The following is a 21,919-nucleotide window of genomic DNA, read 5'->3' as shown; positions in this document are numbered from 1 at the left end:
GTTCCCAACTCTCTGCTCCAGCCCCTTCTCTCTGTCCCAGCTTGGCCCCAGCACAGGCCTCCTCCCTTCCTCCCTGGATCCTCACTCCACACTCTATCTAGATTCTTGGCATCCAGTCTCTCTTCCCCTCCAGTCTACTCATCAGACAGTCCCAAGGTGGTCTTTGTATTTCCTGAGCTGACCCTGCTCCTCTCCAGCTCTCAGTCCTCCTATGGCTCCATAGAATCCCAGGATATAGTCCTTGCCCTTTAGCTTGGCCTTCAAGGTCTTCCACAATCTGGCTCTAGCTCCCCCTTGGGTCTCTGCTCCTGATCTGGCCTTTCAGGCTCCAGAAATATCAAATTACTTGCAGACTCCAAATCCAGCCATGCCCTTTCTGCCCCACCATGGTTTTTCTCACACTTGTCTAGAATACCCATTCCTAATCCTCTTTGTGAGGAATCCTCACCTTTTCCTTTACAAAGAAGTTCTGAAGTGTCATGTGCTCTGGGGAGCCCTCCCATCCCTTCAGGCTTGGTTAAATATCTGTGCTTCCCCTGGGAACCCACATATGGGACCCACTGGGAGTATAGTAGGTCAGGGATTATATCTGTCACATTCCTGTGCCCCAGCATATGCCCCAGGAAAGTATTATTCAGTGAGTAAATGAATGTATGCCTAAAATGTGCTTTTACACTTGGGGAACCTCTACCCCATAGATGCGCAATGGATCCCCTATCTCAAATTGTATTCGAATATAAATACTCATGATGTCCCACACCCACAAATATGGTGGGAAAAGGTTTACACAGTGTTATGATATATTCAGAAATATATATTTTGTTTTCTTCCAAGGTTCACAGCACAAAGCTTCTAAATCCTTGGAATTTCCGGAGTGATAGTAGTGAGAGAAGCATCTTTAGTTATTCATCGTAAGCCCCTTTCAACCTAACATCAGAAACTGGGTTTTTTACTTTTATTCTTTGCTTTTCTTTTCTTTTCATAAAAGCTCCCCCTCAATAAATGGTTGATGGATAGCACCAAACAGCATACTCTCTTCTTCCAAGTCTCAACACATGATTCAGTTGGCCATTAATGAATAAAAGGCAACCAAACAAGAAATGGACATATTCTAAGAAAACAAGAATGTCTCGTTTTTCCTTTGAACAAGAGAGGGGGACTGACAGAGGTTCTATGCTCATCCAAACAATAGTCAGACTTCTAAACCTTCTCCTAGGCCCACCTGTGTACTTCCTTGTAAAATCCTTAGCAAGAACCCAACTAAGCTAGTTTAGCAAGTGTCTCTTATTGTCCATATCTGACAACTCTTGATATCTAATTGGACTTATCATCCTCTACCATCTACCAGAGAATGTCTGATCAGCCCAGCCTATTTCAAGCAAGAATGCTAAGTCTATTTAGCCCAAATACCTTTACGCTTGATGTTTTCTCTCAGTAATTTTCTATCCACTGAACTCCACTATGCTCCTTGGCTATAAATTCCACTAGCCGATGCAATATTCATAATTGATCCTAGTTCTCTACTAAGGTGTCTTTCATCAATAGCAATAGTACTGAAAAGAAAATTTGTCTACTTTAACTCATGTCTTGCTATGTTTTTTATTTGACATTTTGTCACAATCAAAAACCGCATGCAGCAAAGTACGCTTTTCCTCATCTGTTGATTCAGAGGCATGAGGACCTAAAAGTGGCCATTTGGCAGTCTTAACTTGCCATTCAGGGAAATGATTGCTTCATCTCCTGGTGCGGGCATTCTTTCTTCTGGTAATAAGACCTGTAGGTTACTCCAGCCTAAAGTCACAAGAACAGGAAGAAAAAGTAGCTATTAGGTAATTAGCAGTAACAGTATGTGGGGTCATTCAGATTTCCACTCTTTGATTCCCGAACCCGTGTATATAGGCTGTTAGAAAAACAGCAGCATATATTAGTCACTGATTCACAGCTTTAACAGTGTTCTAGTGAATCTTGCCCCTAGGCTTGCACTATATTGCACTTACATAGCTGGCACTGTAACTGAGTCTTCCAAAGGCCCTTCCGCCATTCTATCAAGCCAGCAGTTTCAGGATTTGGGTAGCAATGAAACCAGTGAATTCCATGAGCATGGGCCCATTGCCACACATCTTTTGCTACGAAGTGAATTTCTTAATCCCAAACAATTCTGTGTAGGATACCATGGCAGTGGATAAGGCACTCATAAGTCCACAGATGTCAATTTGGTAAAAGCATTGCATTCAGGGAAGGCAAAGCCTTATCCAAAGTAGATGTCTATTTCACTATGGACAAAACACTGGCTCTTCCATGATGTAAGTGGTCAAATGTCATCAACCTGTTATCAGGGAGCTACCAGAATAGTTTAGAAATAATGCATTAACAGGGACTCAGCATTGTTGTCTGCAGCTGACAGATTGGGCACAGGGAATGGGTGAGTGGAGACTCATGATTCTGAGCCCATGCATGCCTTCATCCTTGCCACTATGGCTACTTTGTCATGAGCATATTGGGTAGTGACAGAGTTGGCTAGAGAAAGAGACTCACTGGTATCAACAAACATGTCCTCCTATACACTTGACTATTGAAATCCTGCTCTGCTGAGATCACTCTTTGGTGAGCATTCACATGGAACACAAATATCCTCTTTTTTGTTTGTTTGTTTGTTTTACCCATTGGGGGATGACTCTCCACATAAGTCTTCCCCAAATGTTATTGTCACCAATTTTCCAATCATGTTCTATTCAAGTCCTTACCATCAATACATGCCATTGGCCATAGCTCATAAATCAGTATGAAATCAAAATCTGGCCATTTAAACAACCAATTAGCTGTACTGCCTGAAATTCTGCATACCAGGTGGATTTCCATTTACCACTATCCTTCAGGAATGTCCCAGTGTTGGGCTGTAGTGCAGCTGTCCACTATTGGGTGCTTCCTGCATACCATGCAGAATCATCTGTAACTAGGCCTGTATCTTTTTTTCCTCTGTAAACTGATAGTAAAAATTCCCCATTATAAGATAGGCATAGTCTGAAAGAGACAAGGCAGTGTAAAAGAAGTAGGAACCATGGGAATTTGTGCCACTACTTCATGTAGCTTACTTTGCCTGCATGTCCTGACTTAACTTAATCACATATAAATCACATCCACTTGATGGAGATTTGCTGTGTATGCCAAATTTTATGATGTGGGTCAGATAACACAGTTCATAATGGAAGCTCAGATCACATGATAACTGGGTGGCCTATTGTCAAGCATTCATTCTATAAACCTAGTAGCAGGCCTAGAGCTGTTTCTCAAAAGGAGAGGAGTTATCTTTGAAAGATATTGATATCCATCTCCAAAATCCTCAACACCTGCACTGTCATTCAACTATAGGGATTAAACTTCAAGAACCACTGTGTCTTGGAATACATGGCCCAGGTGACAGAACCGTTTACACAGCCTCCTGAAAATGTTACAGAGGCTTCTCTTCTTCTTGGCCCCATTAAAAGCTATCATCTTTTTGGATTACTAGATAAATAGGCCAGAGTAACAGCCCCAAATGAGAAATATTTTGCCTTTAAAATCCAAAGAGTTCCACCAGGCATTCTGTCTCTTTCTTGGGTGTAGGAGGGGACAGATGCAACAATTTACCCTTCACTTTAAAAAGGATATCTTAAAAAGCCCTGTAACTCTGGCCCCTAGAATTTCACTGAGGCAGGAGACATCTGAATTTTAGCTGAATTGAGTCCCCATCCTCTGCTGTACAAACATCTTGTGAAAGAGTATAGAGCAGTTGCTATTCTTGCTCAATAGGTTCAATCAGAACAATATCATCAATGTAATGGATGAGTGTGATATCTTGTAGAAGGGAAAGAAATCAAGATCCCTGAAAACTAAAATTGTAACATAGATCTTGGTAGTTGATATAACCCAGAGATAGAACAGAAAAGGTGTATTGCTGGCCTTCTCATCAGAGAGAAAATGCTTATTGTGGGCACCGTTGACAGGTAGTGAGAAGAGGCATTTTCTAGATCAATAGCTGCAAACTGGATGCCAAGAGATGTATAAATTTGCTCAAGCAATGAAACTACATAAGGTACAGCAGCTGCAGTTAGAGTCACCACTAGGTTAAGCTTCAGATAATCCACTGTCATTCTCCAAAATCTAGCTGTTTTCTGCACAAGCCAAATAGAACAGATAAATGAGTTGTTGTGGGAATCATCACCCTGCATCTTTCGAGTCCTTGATGGTGACATGAATTTCTGCAATCCCTCCAGGAATGAGGTGTTCCTTTTAAATTACTCTGTTTATAGGTAGGTGTTCTAATGACTTACATTTTGCCCTTCCCACCACAATACCTCTCACTCTGCAGGTCAAGGGACCAATGAAGGGATTCTGTGAGCTGCTAAGTATCTCTGTTCCAATTATGCATTTTAGAATTGGAATAATAACCACAGAGTGTGTCCAGGAACTGTTGCCTTAAGATAGGAAAAGATAGACATCCAGCTCAAGAGGAGAGATAGGGATTTACTCTTCTTTCAATTTTTTGTTCTATTCTGGTCCTCTGACTGGACAATCCCTGCCCACGTTGGTGATGGAAAATCTCTTTACTCAGTCTATTGAATCAAATGCTAATCTCTTCCAGTGGCCTGTAAGGTACACTCCCAAAAAATGTTTACAAAGCTACTTGAAATTCCCTTAGTTGAGTCCAGTTGACAAATAAAGTGAACCGTCACAAGTCCACCCCTTGTCACCTTGGCATCTATCTACATCATGTTAAATGATCTTAATCTCCAAATAAAGACAATAATGAGATTATAATCTTGCCTAACATGATATATCTATGCTGTGTACAGCTAAAAACAAGCTCCTTTCCCAGAAGAAAAAAGAAAGTCCTTAAGTGAGGTTTACTCTTCTTCTTTATGTTCCTAACAAATATATGATGTAAACTTAATGACACAAATATATGATATTGTCAACACATCCATGTTAAATGATAAAGGAATAAGAGAAAATAGAAAACAAAGCATTGCTTAATATACGTATGTATACACACAAACATATTCATAACAAAAGAAGAAGGAAATACTCATGACAATTGCCCTCCTCCTTTCTGTAACTGGTCACAAGGTCAAAGCTGGTATTATATCTACACTATTCTAGTACCCATTCTCTATTTCCTTTGCCTCAGCAGCAACCTCATCTGGTTGAGTTTCTTTACCTGGTTGGGGCACCCAAACCTTCATTCCTGAAGGGTCTTGTTTATTACTTGTATTACTTCGATTGGGTTGTTGAAGTTTTCAATTGACCTTGATCAAAGGGCATGATAATGCTAAAAAACACCCTAAGGGATATGCCCTATTCCAGACATTTTATTCTTTACTGTAGTAGTTGTTCAGTTTGCCTTTGATAGTGTGACAAAGATTCTTTGGTTCACCAAACATTAGTCATGCTCTTGAGCTTTCTTCAAGGACAATCTGTGAACTTTTTTGTAAAACCCTTAACAAGAACCCTTCTAAGACAGTGTATCAAGAGTCTCTCCTCCCATGTCTGATCACTCTCAATATCCAATTAGGTTTCTCAGCCTCCACTATCCACCAGGTGATGTCTGATCAACCAAGCCTGTCTTCAGCAAGAATCCAATTAAGTCAGTTTAGACAGTTTAGTGTATCCTCCTTACCCTTAATTTTTCCTCATAGTAACTTTCCATCTACTAAACACCACCAGGCACCTCGCCTGTAAATTCCCAATTGCCCATGTGCTGTATTCGGATAGAGACTAGATCTATACTAAGGTCACTTTTCCTCAGTATTGAAATATTCCTGAATAAAACCTGTTTTTCCTGCTTTGTCTATGTCCAGCTCTGGTTTATCTTTGATAAATATGGTGTTGCGACTAGGATAGGATCATTGGAATCCAGAGTCCATACCCAGAAACATTTGCAGCCCTTTTCTTCTTATTGACTGACTGGGTATCCATTGGTGAGTACATCTCCCATACCATATATCCAGTCAAACATCCCTTGTAGCTGGTAGGGAACTATTTTGAGCCCTAAAGTTTTGAGTATAATGTAGAAGGTAGGTAGTAGTCCCAGGCAATGAGCGACTAGGTTAGAGTGCTTATTTCCCTGTTTATATGAACCTGGGTTATTGTCCTAGATGAACACTTGCTAAGTTAGAGTGCCAGTGAAGCAGAATCTTGGTTAAGAGTCACAGTTTCTACATTCATAAGTGTTGGAGGAGGTAATCAAGAGGACAAGACTGTTGGTTGACCCATGAGCTGATCCTGGGCAATCATAGGTTACTTACCACCTCTTCTATACTTGGAATGTATACTCTATCTACCATTACCACAATGGGAGCTCTTCTAAGGACACAACCCTGAGAGCATACAGTGTTGTTGAGACCATCCGGATGGCATATAATACATGGCTGAACCAAGTTAAGGCCTCTATAAAAACTTTTAAGATTCTGGCAGACAGCTATAGAGACCTTCTCATCTTGCAGCCACCCAAAACAAGCCTCATGTATTCCTTTGCTTATTAAACTTACCACTCAACAATCTGGAGTGCTCTGCCTCTTTCTTCAATCTCTCCTTGACGTCTGTGTATGGGAGCAGTTTCATATTTCACCCAGAAGTTCCCAAGGTTGCAAAGAAACTAAAAGTATAAAAATTGTTTATGAACACATGAGCTTCTCAGTGGACGAAAAATTCCCTTCTCAAACTCCTGCTGAAATGTGTTCTGCCAAATATGTCTGCTTTCTTTCTTGTTGGCATGATTTTCCTAATGATAATTTGGAATTTCTATGGCCTCTTTGGGAAATTTAAGGTCTTCCCAAAGAGACTCCTTAAACCTCTCTCTTCCCATTGTCTTTATTCTTTCTTCCTCCTTTTACTGCTTTGGATCTTCCCTCAAATCCTTTGATATGTTCCACTTCCACTCAAACCCCTACCTCCTCCATGCCTCTGTCCACTCTGCCAGACATTTCCCTGTCCCCTTCAGTCCCTCAACTCTCTACAGTCACTCAAACTTTAGGCCCTCTCCCCTCCATCAAGGACTCAAGGGACTATGGGACCCTAAAATGCACCATCTCAGGCATAAAAAAGAAAGAAGCCTCTTAAGAAACAGAACTACATATTTTTCCTCTCAGATTTTAGAGACCTTCAACAGTTGATAGATATCTCCTCAGTCACTAGCCTAAAATATACTCCACAGACTCCATCAGATTACATATCAGGACAAAATAAATCTATATGTCTCCTCCACAAATATTGGTAAACACACAATTTTAACTTCTCCCATTTGCTCTTAATTCAGGTTAAAATATAAAGTGGAGATAAACCAGTGACATGGTATTACTATGTTTTGCTGGCTCAAAACAAAACTTTTAGAATTATAGCTCTAAGATGTCTGTTTGCATTGGTCTGAATGTTTTTGTGTGTATGCACATACTGTATGTATATATGTGTGCATGCATGCATGTAATTTGTATGTGACTTTTTCTCCCTCTATATAATATTAAAAGATTAATTTATAAACTCCCTTAAGAAGTTATATTCAAGCTTTCTCAGAGATAAATGAGTGCTTTTATTAATTGAGTATTCCTAAAAATCTCATAAATATGGAAACTAATCTAATGTTTTTAAGGTTACAATATCTGGGATGATCTTTGTTAAATAAAGCTAGTTTTAAAAATTCTTGATAAAATAAAAACAAGAACATGTTTAGAGTTGTCAGCATTAAACATAATGCAGACATACAATTTTTTCACCCAGATTTAGTAGTCACACAAACTTACGTTATTTCTACTAGATTTTTAAGATTACAAAATCTAATAGCAAAATTTACAATAAAAATTATTGCTAGATGCATATCAAATATGGTTGAAAAATTTTTAAAAAGGAAGAAACATATTTAAATTTTGGATTCTTTGCTTCCAAGATTTTTAACACTTACCTAATTTTCAAAAGGAAATATAACTTAGAATGATGGAGAGATTTATTTAGCTTGTGAAATTTTCATAATCAGTATAAACATAATTGATAAGCATAAGTGAGTTAAATGTGTTAGTGGGATAAAATTTATAAATGAAATTTCAATAATTTTGTTTTATAATATATATATATTTTTATAGTTTTCCACTGGCATGTTTTATGACAGTTTTTAGGCATAACTGACATGTAAGATTGTACTAGTTTAAGGTGTACAAATAGTGTGATATATGTACATATTTTGAAATGATTAGCACAATAAATTCAGTTAACATTCATCATCTCACACAATTACAAAGTTTATCTTATGATGAGAACTTTTCTGATTTACCCTTGTTGCAACTTTCACTATAAAATACAGTATTTTTAACTATAGTCACTATGCTGTGCATTATATCCCCAGAATTAATTATTTTACAACGGGAAATTTGCACTTTTGATCAACTTTACCCATTTACCCCACCTCCTACCCACTGCCTCTAGGAACACCAACCTTTCCCTTGTTTCTATGTTTGTTTTTTTAAATGTCACACATAAGTGAGATAATACAGTATTTGTGTTTCTCTTTCTGACATATTTCACTTAGAAAAATGCCCTCAAGTTTCATTCCTGTTATTGCTAATGGCAGAGTTTCCTTCTTCTTCTGGCTAAATAATATTCCATCATATATACATGGTTCCTTTTTCTCTCATTCTCACCAAAACATGTTCTCTCTTGTCTTTTTGATGAGAGCTATTCTAACATGTGTGAAGTGATATTATGGCTTTAATTTGCATTTCCCTGATGATTTGTGATGTTGAACACCTTTTTCTATTCCTTTTGGTTATTTGTATGATTTCTTCAATTCTACTGAGTTCTTCTACTGAACTCTAATCTACTGAGTTCTTCTCACTGTTATAATCAGATTGCCTGAGTTTTTTTGCTACTGTGTTATGAGTTCTTCATAAATTTTAGATATCAATCCCTTACCAAATGTATGATTTCCAAATATTTTCTCACATTTGTTACACTGTCTTTTCGTTGTGTTTATGGTTTCATTTGTTGTGCAGAAGCTTTTATTTTTATGTAGAGCCACTGTTATTTTTGTTTTTGTTCCCTTTGCTTTGGTGTCATTAAAAATTTTATTGCCAAGACTGATGTCATGGATCTTACCCACTATATTTTCTTCTAGAAGTTTTATAATTTCTTGTCTTATGTTCAAATCAAGTCCATTTATACCATGTATAAATAAACTTTTTAATAATTACATTTAATAATATTTATTGTTTTATAAAGTTTATTATAACTATATTATAATATGTCTCAGAAAAATAGTTTAGTAAAACTTTTTGGTAACTTGCAATCTTAAACCTATACTAAGTTAAGATAAAGAATGAATAATTATTGAATACAAAGTTCATTTTAAAATAAAGTAAAATATTGAAACATTAATTGCTTAACATAAGTTTATCTAATTTTTGCTTCTTGTTTATATTTGGTATAGAGAAGCTAAATATACTTCAGTCTGTTTTTAAATATGACAAATTGTACTATGAAAAAGTCTTAGGCCTCAAGAAAATTATAGAATAGTGTACTCATAAATTACTACAGAATGATAGTCGCTGTCAGGCAGTTAAAAATTGCTTACTTCCTAGTTATTATTGTAAAAGATAGGAGACTACTGGTAAAAAATCTTATCATATATCTAAGGAAGACTGCCAGGAATAATAAGGGTAAAGAAGACAACCTCTAATGCAGAGAAAGTAAGGCATATTTTTGATAAGGATAGATATTAAGGATGTGTTTTCTTTAAAGGAAAAGGAGTAATTTTCTCCTAACATAAAATGACTGGTATTTCAGAATGAGAAAAACAAAAACTGAGTGAAAATAAGAAAAACAATTATATAAGAATTGTGAGCAGTAGTCATCAAAAAAGAATCTTGTGAGTTCAAAGTTTATTAAAATGAGGATGGATTTATTTATAATATTTTTAAAATATTAGCCTTAGAATTTATAAAACACTGATGCAAAACTAGAATTTGGTTCTCCATCTCTGCTACAAAAGTAAAGTTTTCTTACACTATTGGTCTGCTCTGAATAAGAAATTGTAAAGTTTTCCTTTCCTATTAACTATTCTGCCTGAGAAATGAAGATTTTGTGTGTAAAAATAATTTTCTGTGCTTCATGTCACCTTCACTAGGTCATTGATTAGTTTAAAAATTCTCAATATTAAAGGAGCTAGATTTTTTTTTACAACTATGTAGGTTTCCCTATTTGCCTTTGAAATCTTTTCATTGGCTAAATGGATAACTAAATTTAGTTTCACAGTGACGGGTGATCCTTTTTAGTCAAATATCCAAACCTTTTGACATTTCTTATAACTTCGCAAATCAAATTCTAAATGGAGTCTTTTTTACCTCAATTCCACGTGCATTCCAGCAAAATCTGGTGGTGAGTCCTTCTCTTGGGTTCCTAGCCTCAAAAGCTTTGAAAACTAAAATCAGAGCACTTATGAAAAGTTCCAGCAAAACAAACTCAAGTTACCTATGTGGTTAATCACTATTCTTGTTGCAGTTATGTAAATAATCATGACAACTTTAATAAAACTAGACTCATGTTGCAAGAAAATTGATCTTACTTTGATTATCTCTGATTGAATAGTGGTGACTATAGAGAGAAAAATTATGGTTCAATGCAAAACCATAATGTACCATTTTGGGTTCTGTCTTGAACATTTGCAAGTCCATGCCAAAGCTTTAGTTTTCCAGTTGTGCTCCAATATCTGCCTACAAATCTCCAAATTAAAATTTCCATTTTTTTCTCTCTTCTGACTTGGAATCATTGAGAATTAAAAGGTCCCGTTTCCCAAATCCCTGCAAATTGAAGCTGCATGACTTGACATAAAACTCAAGAAAATTACCAAACAGATCATTTTATGCCTGTTACTTTGTAAAGAAGTATGTTCACCACTCAGTAAGTTCACCATAAAACCTGAAGTTATCAGAACATTCAAATTTCAAAACAGGAAATTCATTGGATTGTGACTACAGTCCTCACTCCACCATCTGAAGACACTTAGAGCCCAACATCAAGAAATCTCTGTGGAGGCCAGCCCAGTGGCACAGCAGTTAAGTTTGCATAGTTTCGAATCCCGGGTGCGGACCTACGCACCGCTCATCACGTCATGCTGTGGCAGGCATCACATATAAAAGAAGAGGAAGATGAGCACAGACGTTAGCTCAAGGCTAATCTTCCTCAAAAGAAAAAAAAATCTTTTTGAGTGGCTGCTCTCTGGAATCAAAAACTAGGTTTTTACCTTGATCTATTTTTATCTTGTTTTCATAGATATTCCACCTCATTAAATGCATGATGGCTAGCATGATAAAGCATACCCTCTACTACGTGGTCTCAACATATGATTCAGCAGGTACTTAATGAACAAAAGGTGAGCAAACAAGAAATGGACTTATATATTCTAAGGAAAGAAGAATAACCCCGTACTCCTTGGAATAATAGGGGGACTAACAAAAATTCTTTGCTTAACCAAACTTTAGTCAGTCTCCTGAACCTTCTCATAAGACCATCTGTGCAATTACTTCTAAACTCTTCAGCAAGAACCCTATTAAGTCAGTTAAGTCCCTCATCCTTCATGCCTAATCACACTCAATATCTAATCAGGTTTCTCATCCTTCGCAATTCACCAGGTGATGTCTGGTAAGCCTGCCCTATTTTCATCATGAATCCTCTTAGCTCCATTTAGCCAAAATCCACAACACTTCATGTTTTCTCATAGTAATTTTCCATTCACTGACACCCCTAAGGTTCCTTGGCTACAAATTCTCACTTGCCCAATTCAGAATTGACCCTGTTGAATACCGAGGACTCTTTCACCTATTACAATAGTCCTGACTATATCAGTTTTTACCACTCTAACTATTGTCCAGCTATGGATTTTCTCTGATAGTATTCAGAATCGATTAGCTTACCCAGTACCCAAAATCTCTTCCTTGGATGTTGCCTCAAGTGCATAAGCAGCCCAATGAGGTCAGGTGGCACAATGAATTTCTATTCAGGTGAATCATTGTTTTGTCTCCTGGTGGAAGTACTCCTTCCTCTGGAAATAAGACCTCTTTGTTAGCAGAGCTTTAAGTAAAGGGAAAAGGAAGCAAAAATATTGTCACTCTCATTTCTGTCCCTTGGTTCATGGACCCATGAATTTTGGAATAAGAGAAACAAATACTGAGGTATCCTTTTCCCTACTACAATAGTACTAAATAAAGTGGGATTTTTTTTTACATCTTTTAAACTTTGGTTTTTCTTGATAAGTTATTTTCTGAAAATAAGGTAGATCAGAGTCAACATTGGAGCCCCAGCCTCCTCACCAGGACCCTAAGTTTGTGGCTTGAAGTCCACTCCTGAATGATGGATTGGGGATCTATTGGTGAGTCCCACTCCCAAAGCATTGCTCTAGACAAATGTGCTTTGAGGCTAGTAGGGCCAGATTTTCATTCATAGGATTTTGAGTATACTCTAGAAGGTAAGTTAGAATCCCAGACAAAGAGAGGCTGGGTTAGAGTGCTAGGTTTCTCTGTTTGTTATAAGTTGGGTGACAGTTCTAAAGAAGCAAAACTGTGTTAGAGCCCCAGGATTCTCTGTTCATAAGTATAAAGTTACCATTAGTTAAGAACATTGTAGCTACTCAGCAGACTGAAAATCTTCTTCTTGAATCCTTGCTGAGTTTATGCTCTGCCCACTCTGTCTACTTCCTTACTTGTTGACATGATTTTACTAAGGATCACTCAGAATTTCAAAATCCTCTTTGGGAAACCTTAGATTTTCTCCAAAAGCTTCTCTAAAACCTCTCCTTCACATCACCTCTGCTCCACAGCCTCCAACAGATTACATGTCAGTTCAAAAGAAAATATTAAAAGTCTCCTCCACAAACATTGCTAAACAGGCATCCTTAATTTGCCTCATTTGCCAAAGACATAATTCAGATGAAAATATAAAGTGGAGCTAAACCAGTGAGACTGTATTACTATATTTTATTGAATCAGAGCTAAAATTTTAGAATGAAAGCTTTAAAATTGTTATTTGCATCTGTCTCTTAAGTATGTATGGGCCCTTATGTATACCGCATGCATACATGTTATTAATATGTGGTCTTTCCGACCACTAGATGATAAATTCCCCTTTACTGAGGATGTCTTTGGTAAGCAAAACTAGTTTTTACAATTGTTGGTAAAATAAAAACAGGCACATCCTCAGAGTTGTCAGCATTAAATATAGTAACACAATATTTTTCTACTTGGATTTAGTACTCAAACACTAATGCTATCTCTACTAGATGCTTAAAACTATAAATCCAATCAAGAGAAAAATTGTATATTAAAAATAAGTTCCTTAATGCATGTTAAGTTTAGCAATTAATTTAAAAGAAATAAATACAGAAGAATCAATTGTTTAACTTTTTGTTTTCTTTGCTTCTGTATTATTTCGATACTTGCCTAATTTTCAACAAGAAAAACAACTTTGGATGATTGCTAGATTTGAGATTATCATGATCAATTAAAAAATATTTATTAAAAACAAATTAATTGAATCGATACTGGTGGGATAAAAGTTTATAAATATTCTTTTCAACAATGATTATGTTTTATAATATGCCTCCTTAAAAATAATCTCACAGGGGCTGGCCCCGTGGCTGATTGGTTAAGTTCACATGCTCCGCTGCAGGCAGCCCAGTGTTTCGTGGGTTCGAATCCTGGGCGCAGACATGGCACTGCTCCCACATGCCACAACTAGAAGGACCCACAACTAAGAACATACAACTATGTACTGGGGGGCTTTGGGGAAAAAAAGGAAAAAAATAAAATCTTAAAAAAAAATAATAATCTCACAAATTTTTTTTTGAAACTCAAAACGTTAAAGCCATACTAAATTAAGATAAATAAAGGATATTTATTGAATATCTAGATCATCTCCAAATAATATAAAATATTGAAACATTAATTGTTAAAAACCACATACCTTTAGAAAATTATGAAATGATTTAGTTATAAATTTGCTAAAGAATGATAGTATGTGGCCAACAGCTAACAATTGCTTAATTCCTAGTTTTCTCTGTACAAGAAAGGTGATTAATTGTTAAAACTCTAATCAATATATATAAGTAAAATGATTATGACTAACAAGCGTAAAGAAAAAAATAAACCTATGTATACAAGGAAAGTAAGATGCATTTTTGATAAGAAAAGATATGAAAGATTTGGTTTTGCAAAGTAAAAAAGTAATTTTCTCCTACTGTGGAATGACTACTTACTCAAGAATGAAAAAGAAAGAGTAAGACAAATGTTGAACGAATGTTAAAAGGAAAAGTATTGTAGTTTGATGGGAAAGAAATTTTGGAAAAGGAATGTTATCATGTGTGGTCAAAGCTGGAAATTACTGGATAAATTTATTTACAATTTTTAAAAATTAGCCTTAAAATGAATAGTATGAGTGCAAAGCCAGAATTAATTCCTCTCTCTACTAAAGCAACAAAGTTTTCTTAGATTATTAATTTGCTATTAATATGAAATTGTAAAAGATTTTCTTTACCTTTTAATAATTCTGCCTAGAATACCAAGGTTTTGTGTCTCAAAATACTTTCCTCTTCTTCATTCTGTCTTTATCAGTTCTTTGATTACTTTAGAAAACTAACTCTTCTCAATATTAAAACTGATACCAACCCTGATATCGGTTTCCCCACATTAAACCCAGCATATTTGGGGTTAAAACCAAAATACTCATTCCCTGCTTACTCTCTGGCTTCCTGGCTCCAGAATCCACTATCCTCCATGGAGACAGACACCGTCAAGGACAACCACCTGGATCATCTCCTCCCTGCAAAGATTTACAGGCTAGTGGGAAAGCTGCTGACCAGCAAGTTCATGGGCTCCCTCCTCTCTGCAAGTGTCTCAAGGCCAAAGACAGGCTGGTGGGAAAGCTGCGACCAACAAGGCCATATGCTCCCACTCCCCTACGTAAAACCCCAAATAAAAACCCCGCCTTTTAGCTTTTCTGGGAGTTTAGGATTTCAGCATTAGCTGCCCTCTCTCCTTGCTCAGCACTGTGCAAAAATAAAATTCCTACTTTCTTCCACTACACCTGGTGTCAGAGACTGGCTTGCTGTGCAATGGGTGGGCGAACTCATTTCAGGTTCAGTATCAAAACAGGTAGTTTTTAAAACTGTGGTCATGTGTCGCTCAATGATGGTGATATGTTTTCAGAAATGAATCAGATGATTATTTTGTATGTGAACATCATAGAGTGGATTTACACAAACCTAGATAGTATAGCATACCACACACCTAGGCTATATGGTATAGTCTATCACTCCTAGGCTACAAACCTGTACAGCATGTTAGTATACTAAATAGAGTAGGCAATTGTAACACAATGGCAAGTATTTTTGTATCTAGACATATCAAAATATAGATAAGATACAGTAAAGATGTGATATAAAAGATAGAATAATGGTACACCTTTATAGGGCACTTAATATGAATGGAGCTTGCAGGATTGGAAGTTGCTCTGGGTAACTCAGTGACTGAGAGGTGAGTGAATGTGAAGGCCTAGGACATTACTCTACGTTGCTGTCGATTTTATAAACACTGAACACTTAGGCTGCACTAAATTTATAAAAAAATTATTCTTTTTTTAATAATAAATTAACCTTAGCTTGCTGGCACTTCTTTGTAATTTTTTAACTTTTTGACTCTTTTGTAATAACAGCTTAAAACACAATCACATTTTACAGCTGTACAAAAATATTTTATTTCTTTATACCCTTATCCTATAAGCTTCTTCTATTTTTAATTCTTTTTTACTTTTCAAATTTTTTGTTAAAAACTAAGATACAAACACACACATTAGCCTAGGCCCACACAGGTTAAGGATCATCAATGTCACTGTCTTCCACCTCCACATCTTGTACGGCTGAAAGGTCTTCAGGGGCAATAACATGCATGAAGCTGTCCTCTCCTGTGATAACAATGCCTTCTTCTGGAATACCTTCTGAATGACTTGCCTGAGGCTCTTATTTAGGAGGTGTCAATTTTTTTAGAGATAGGCCCATGGCAGCTTTGTTTTTTTTTTTTTTTTGGGTTTGTTTCTCTTTTTTTTTTATCATAGATTTGCTTTTAAGCATATAATGCACCATAAACATTCCTCTCTATTAATGAAGATTTTCCGGCATTGTGGTCCATGTTTTCAAACTTTCTAAGGGCTTGTTGAGGTCTGCAAAAGCTTCTGCTAAACCCTTTACTGTGAATTTTTGGGGGGTTCTTATTTTTCTTCTCCTGCAGTTTCCTTTTTGCTTGCCTCTTCTATAGCTACGTGTTTCTGCTCCAGTTCCAACAACTCTTTAATAGTTAATTCCTCAGGAACTACCTTTAAGAGGTCCTCAAAGTTATCCTCATCCACATGCTGGTTAAAGTTGTTTGACATTTCAACCACAGCCTTGTTGATTTTTACAACCTCCTCGTTCTCAGAAAATCATATGAAGTCATGGAAAAACCTCTTGAGCATCTTCTTCCACATGCCATTCATACTCTCAGTCAATCCATACATTCATTACCCCAAACCCAAGAAAGGTTCTTGATGCAGTCATAGATGTTGTAGTTCTTTCTGAATTGCATCAGTGTCTTCCTCAGTTGCAGCAATAGTGAGGGCGAAGGTCCTCCTTAGGTAGTAGGATTAAAAACTGATATAACTCCTTGATCCATCAGGTGGATCAAAGAGATGGTGTTTGGAGAGAGAAACACTGCTTTGATATTCGGATGAAGATCATCAATAAAACAAGGATTTCCATGAGCATTGTCAATAATAAGCACAATCTTCAAGGATACATTATTATCCAAACAGTACTTCTCCATTTTGCCGGCATGGCTATTCAGGAGGGCATCTTGGAAGAGGAGCTGAATAATCCATGATGTCTTATTGCTCCTGTAGTATACTGGCAGTGTGTGCTTATTGACATGCTTGAAGTCCCTGGGATTCTCACTGTGCCAGGTCACAAAACCTGCAACATTGCCCACAAGCAAGATTGTTATCATTCCTTAAAAGCCTTGAAACTTGACCTCCTTATAAATGAAAGTCATTTCAGACATCTATTTCCAGAATAGGGAGGTTTCATCCATATTGAATATTTGCTATTGCAAGTAATTTCCCCCCACAATAAGTATATCTAGAGTTTCCAAAAATTTTTCAGCTGCCTTCACATCAGCACTCACAGACTCACCACTCACTTTCACATTATTTAATGTATGATGATTCTTGAGTCAGTTAAATCACTCAGAGCTAGCAGTAAATTCATGATAGTAGTCGCATCTAGCCTTCCCTTTCAGCATTGCAAACACATTTTTTGCTTTGGGGTCATGGTCATGGTGCAGAACAGGATACATTTCTGTGTCTAGTCTTCAATCCAGGTCACTAGAAGTTTTTCTATGTCTGATACAAGCCCTTCTCAAATTTTTGTTAGTCTTGTTGCCTTCAATGAAGCAGATACTTAAACAGCCTCTATCACTTTGTTCTTGTTCTTTAAGATTGTAGCTTTGGTGGAATGGGACATTCCTGATTGAAGAGCAATAACAATCACTTATTTTCCACCTTCATAATCCTTAATCAATTTTTTTGAGGAAGACTGGCCCTGAGCTAACATCTGTGCCCATCTTCGTCTATTTTATATGTGGAATGCCCACCACAGCATGGCCTGATAAGTGGTGTTCAGGTCCGCACTTGGGATCCAAACTGGCAAACCCTGGGCTGCCAAAGTGGAATGTGCAAACTTAAACAACATGCCACCAGGCCAGCCCTTCTTAATCACTCTTAATTTTATTTCCAAGTCAGTCACTCAATTTGGCCTCTTATTGGCAACGTTAGCAGTGAATTTTGTATGCTTAGGGTCTATGATGAACAAAACAACATGAGGTTAAATCAAGCATAAGAAAAAATGATGCAATCAAGAGATGTTTTAAACATGAGATATATGAGGCTGCTCCTGGAGTAACATAGTATACTATTTACAGTAAAATTTTCTTTAATAAGTAGAAAGAGTAACTCTGTAATAACAATAACAAGTATAGTATAGTAAATACATAAACCAGTAACATAGTAGTTTATTATCATTATTAATTATTATGTGCTGTACATAATTGTGTGTGCTATGCTTTTATGTGACTGGCAGTGTAGTAGGTTTGTTTACACCAGCACCACCAGAAAGACATAAGTAATGCATTGTGCTATGACAGCTACATCATCACTAGATGATAGCAATTTTTCAGCTCCATTAGAATTTTATGGGGCCATCATCATATATGTGATTTGTTGTTGACCAAAAGGTCATTATGTCGTACATGGATTTATGTAATTTTCTATATTTGCCTTTGAAATGTTCTAATTTCCACTTTGGTTAAATGAATAACTAAGTATTGCTTCATAATGATCATTTTTACATTTTTGGAAACTTCCCCAAATCAAATTTTGTATGAAGTTTTTTTGAACCCAAATTAACATTTAGATTTCCTGGAGAATCCCTGGAAGAGCTGAAAGAATTTGTCTTTCACCTTGTAAAAAATAAATTTTAAAATAATTAGCTTTATTTAGCATGTTAAGTTATATAGGAGAATTGTTAAATAAAAAGTGATGATAAACCTTTGTAGGATATATATGTCACTATATATGTGTGTGGATATATGTCACTAATATAGGTATTATATAAATTATATGAAGTTCATAGAAATTTGTCAATATCCTCATTGTCCCACTATTATATTAAAATGTTATAAGCCACAAAATAACTAATCTCCCTTATAAAATGAACCCTCATCACACTTTAACCATGGCAGTTTTAGTCATTTGTCATTCACAGATACTAATTTTTAGACTTTGATTATTGTCTGTCTGAAAGTGCTTAAAATTAGCAAGGAGATGAGAGATCCATAATGCCATCACTTGAGGAACTCAGAGAACTTGCCTCTGGACTAAGTAAGAGTTTCCAGAAGTAGTGAAGAACCTCATGGTTTCGTAAAACTGCTAACCCCAAAGCAAGCAAAACAAGAATTAAATCTATGGGACTGAATAAACTGATGAGGATGATTATAATTTTTATGACTTTCTCTTTGAAACACTGCTGTTTTTTATTAGTTTTTCAGAATTAAGGAAACCTTTTTATCTTAAACTACATCTTAAATAACACAGCAATTTTTAAAGTATACCTTTATGATCTAAGATGAAATGACTAATTTGTCGCCCTGCATAATTCCTCCAGAATTTGAAAATTCATATTGAATCTTCTTACTTTATGGAAACATTGTTATTTGCATAAGTTAAGTAAAAATGTATTATCCCTGTAACAGAACACAACGAGAAACATTAGTTATACAACCAAGGCTCTAATTAGAATGTCGTATTAGAGAATGATACACATCTAATCAATTATGACCAGACAGCTTTAAGGAACTAAGGTTGACTTTAAAGACTTTCTTAGAAAACTTGGCCTATAACTGTCTTACTAGATACTAAGACTTTACTAGACACTAAGAAAGGTAACTTCTTGGCAGGCCCAGGAACCTCAGAATATTTTGGGGGCCTTGAGAACAAAAGAATTCTCCCAAATCCATAGTATTGCACACAAAATTGCAAGATCTTGGCTTGACTTCCTAGCCCTGAGACGCTCTTAAAAGTCCAGTCTGAGATTCTTTATGTAAAGTTCCAGCAAAGAAAACTCAAAAACTTTATGGGGTATATCACTAATCTTGCCGCACTTGTGTAAACAATCAGGTGAAGTTTAATGACACTGGACTTATTTTGCAAACAAATTACTCTCACTTGATTCTCTTTGACAGCAATGGTGGAGACTTGAGAGAAAAAATTATGTTTCAACAGAAAATTACGGTGTACCTTGGGGGCTCCTCACTACATGCTTTGCTGGTCTTTAAAAAATTCTGAATTCATCAAGATCCTCCAGTATCTGGCTAAAACATTTTCAATTTTATCCCTTCTGACGTTGAATCACTGAAACTAAATCATCCCTTTTCCTGACCTACAACGAGTCCTGCAGGTTGAAGCTGGATAACTTGATGTGAATGACAAGGAAACAACCAAAACAGATGGTGTATTAGTAACCTCCTTCTCAGCTGTTTTGTGGGCCACTCAGAAAGTTCACCAGAATCCTTGATGCCATTGCCACAGACATTCAAACTGCAAATCAGGAAATTCATTGAATTTCCACTGCTCTCCTTGTGTCATCATCTAAAGACATTTTGAGTCCAAGAACTAGAAATCTTCTTGATTGGTTGCTCCCTGAAATAAAGCTGAGTTTGTAACATTATTTTTTTTCTTTTTTCTTTCATAGAAACTCCTTATCATTAAATGCCTGATGTCTAGCACTATGCAGTACATAACACTCGGCTACCTGGTCTCAACAGGTGAATCAATTGGTCCTTAATGAACAAAGGATGACTGAAGGAGAAATGGACTTATATTATTCAAAGGAAAGAAGAGTCTCTTCTTCTTTTTTTTTTTTTTTTGAGGAAGATTAGCCCTGAGATAACTACTGCCAATCCTCCTCTTTTTGCTGAGGAAGACTGGCCCTGAGCTAACATCCATGTCAATCTTCCTCTACTTTATACGTGGGATGCCTACCACAGCATGGCTTTTGCCAAGCAGTGCCATGTCCACACCCAGGATCCAAACCAACGAACCCCTGGCTGCCAAGAAGTGGAACATGCAAACTTAACCACTGTGCCTTTGGCCGGCCCCCTTATTTTCTTAAACAAATGAGGGGACTGACACTGATTCTTTGCTTGACAAAACTTTAGTCAGGCTCCTGAATCCCCTCCTAGGCCAATTTTGCGCATTTCTTGTAAATCCTTAGCAAGAACTATGTTAAGTCAGTTTGGCAAGAGTCACTCATTGTACTTGTATGATTGCCCTTGATATCTAGTTGGCTTTCTAATCCCCCATAATACAGCAGGAAATGCCTGAACTACCTGGCCTGTCTTCAGCAAGAGTTCTGTTAGATTGATGTACCCACATATCCCCTTATCTTTCATGTTTCCCATTAGTAATTTTCTAAATGGTGACCCTACCAAGCTATTTGGCTATAAATTCTCACTTGCCCATGCTGTATTTGAGATTGAGCACAGTTTTATACTGAGATTTTTTTTTCCCATATTACAATATTGCTGAATAATTCTGGTTTTGGTGCTTTACCTACTGCTCAGCTATAGGTTGTTTGAGTGGAGAATCAGTCGCCCCAGGCAGCACAATAAATCTCTTCCTTGTCTGTTGATTCAGAGGCATGAGGAACCCAATGTAGGCAAGTAGCAGTCTTAACTTCAAGTTTAGTAGAATCCCTGTTTTCTTTCCTGGTGGAAGCATTCCTTCCTCCGGAACTAAGACCTCTATGTCAGCAGAGCATAAAGTCATGGGAAGAGGAATCAAAACTGTTGCTAAGGGGAACTCAGAGAAATAGGAAGTTGTGGTCCTCTCATTTCCACCCTTGATTCCTGATGTTTTGTGCTAGTATTAGCCTATCAACAAGCAATTTTGTGGTTGGAATGGCCTTTGTGGTTCTCATTATGATTGCAAGATGCCCTTCAGCAATAATCATGAGGAAATTTTCAAAAAATAACAGTTTATTACTTACAAGACCTGGAAATGACATAGCACACCTGGGGCCACACAGCAAGGTCACAGGTAGAGAGAAAGAGAGAGTGCACAGGACTGGGATTCTGTTTTTATTAGGGGTCAAAGGTAGGGGACTAGAGTTTCATGAGCTCACTCCTTATTGATGAATTTAAAACATAACAGCAGGAATTTAAAGCATGAGGGGAAAAAAAGTGACTTAAATGGTCACTTATTAAAGTTAACCAAGATTTCTAAAACAAAGTAACCTCAGTGGGGGAGGTGGCCTGGCTCTTTATCT

General features: G+C 36.7%; 1 long non-coding RNA gene across 1 annotated transcript; it reads right to left on the bottom strand.

The window, feature by feature from the left end:
• Positions 1-1,600: 1,600 nt before the first annotated feature.
• Positions 1,601-21,695, bottom strand: LOC124234766 (uncharacterized). Its single transcript, XR_006887397.1, has 3 exons — positions 21,641-21,695; positions 6,528-6,634; positions 1,601-1,791 (listed from the first exon to the last, which is right to left on the bottom strand). It is a non-coding gene; the product is annotated as an uncharacterized LOC124234766 (long non-coding RNA).
• Between the last annotated feature and the right edge of the window lie 224 nt (positions 21,696-21,919).

This window comes from Equus quagga, chromosome 2 (assembly GCF_021613505.1).
Source record: "Equus quagga isolate Etosha38 chromosome 2, UCLA_HA_Equagga_1.0, whole genome shotgun sequence".
Lineage (NCBI taxonomy): Eukaryota > Metazoa > Chordata > Mammalia > Perissodactyla > Equidae > Equus > Equus quagga.
The sequence above is the reverse complement of the archived record's forward strand: the minus strand, read 5'-3'. Positions and strand labels throughout refer to the sequence as shown.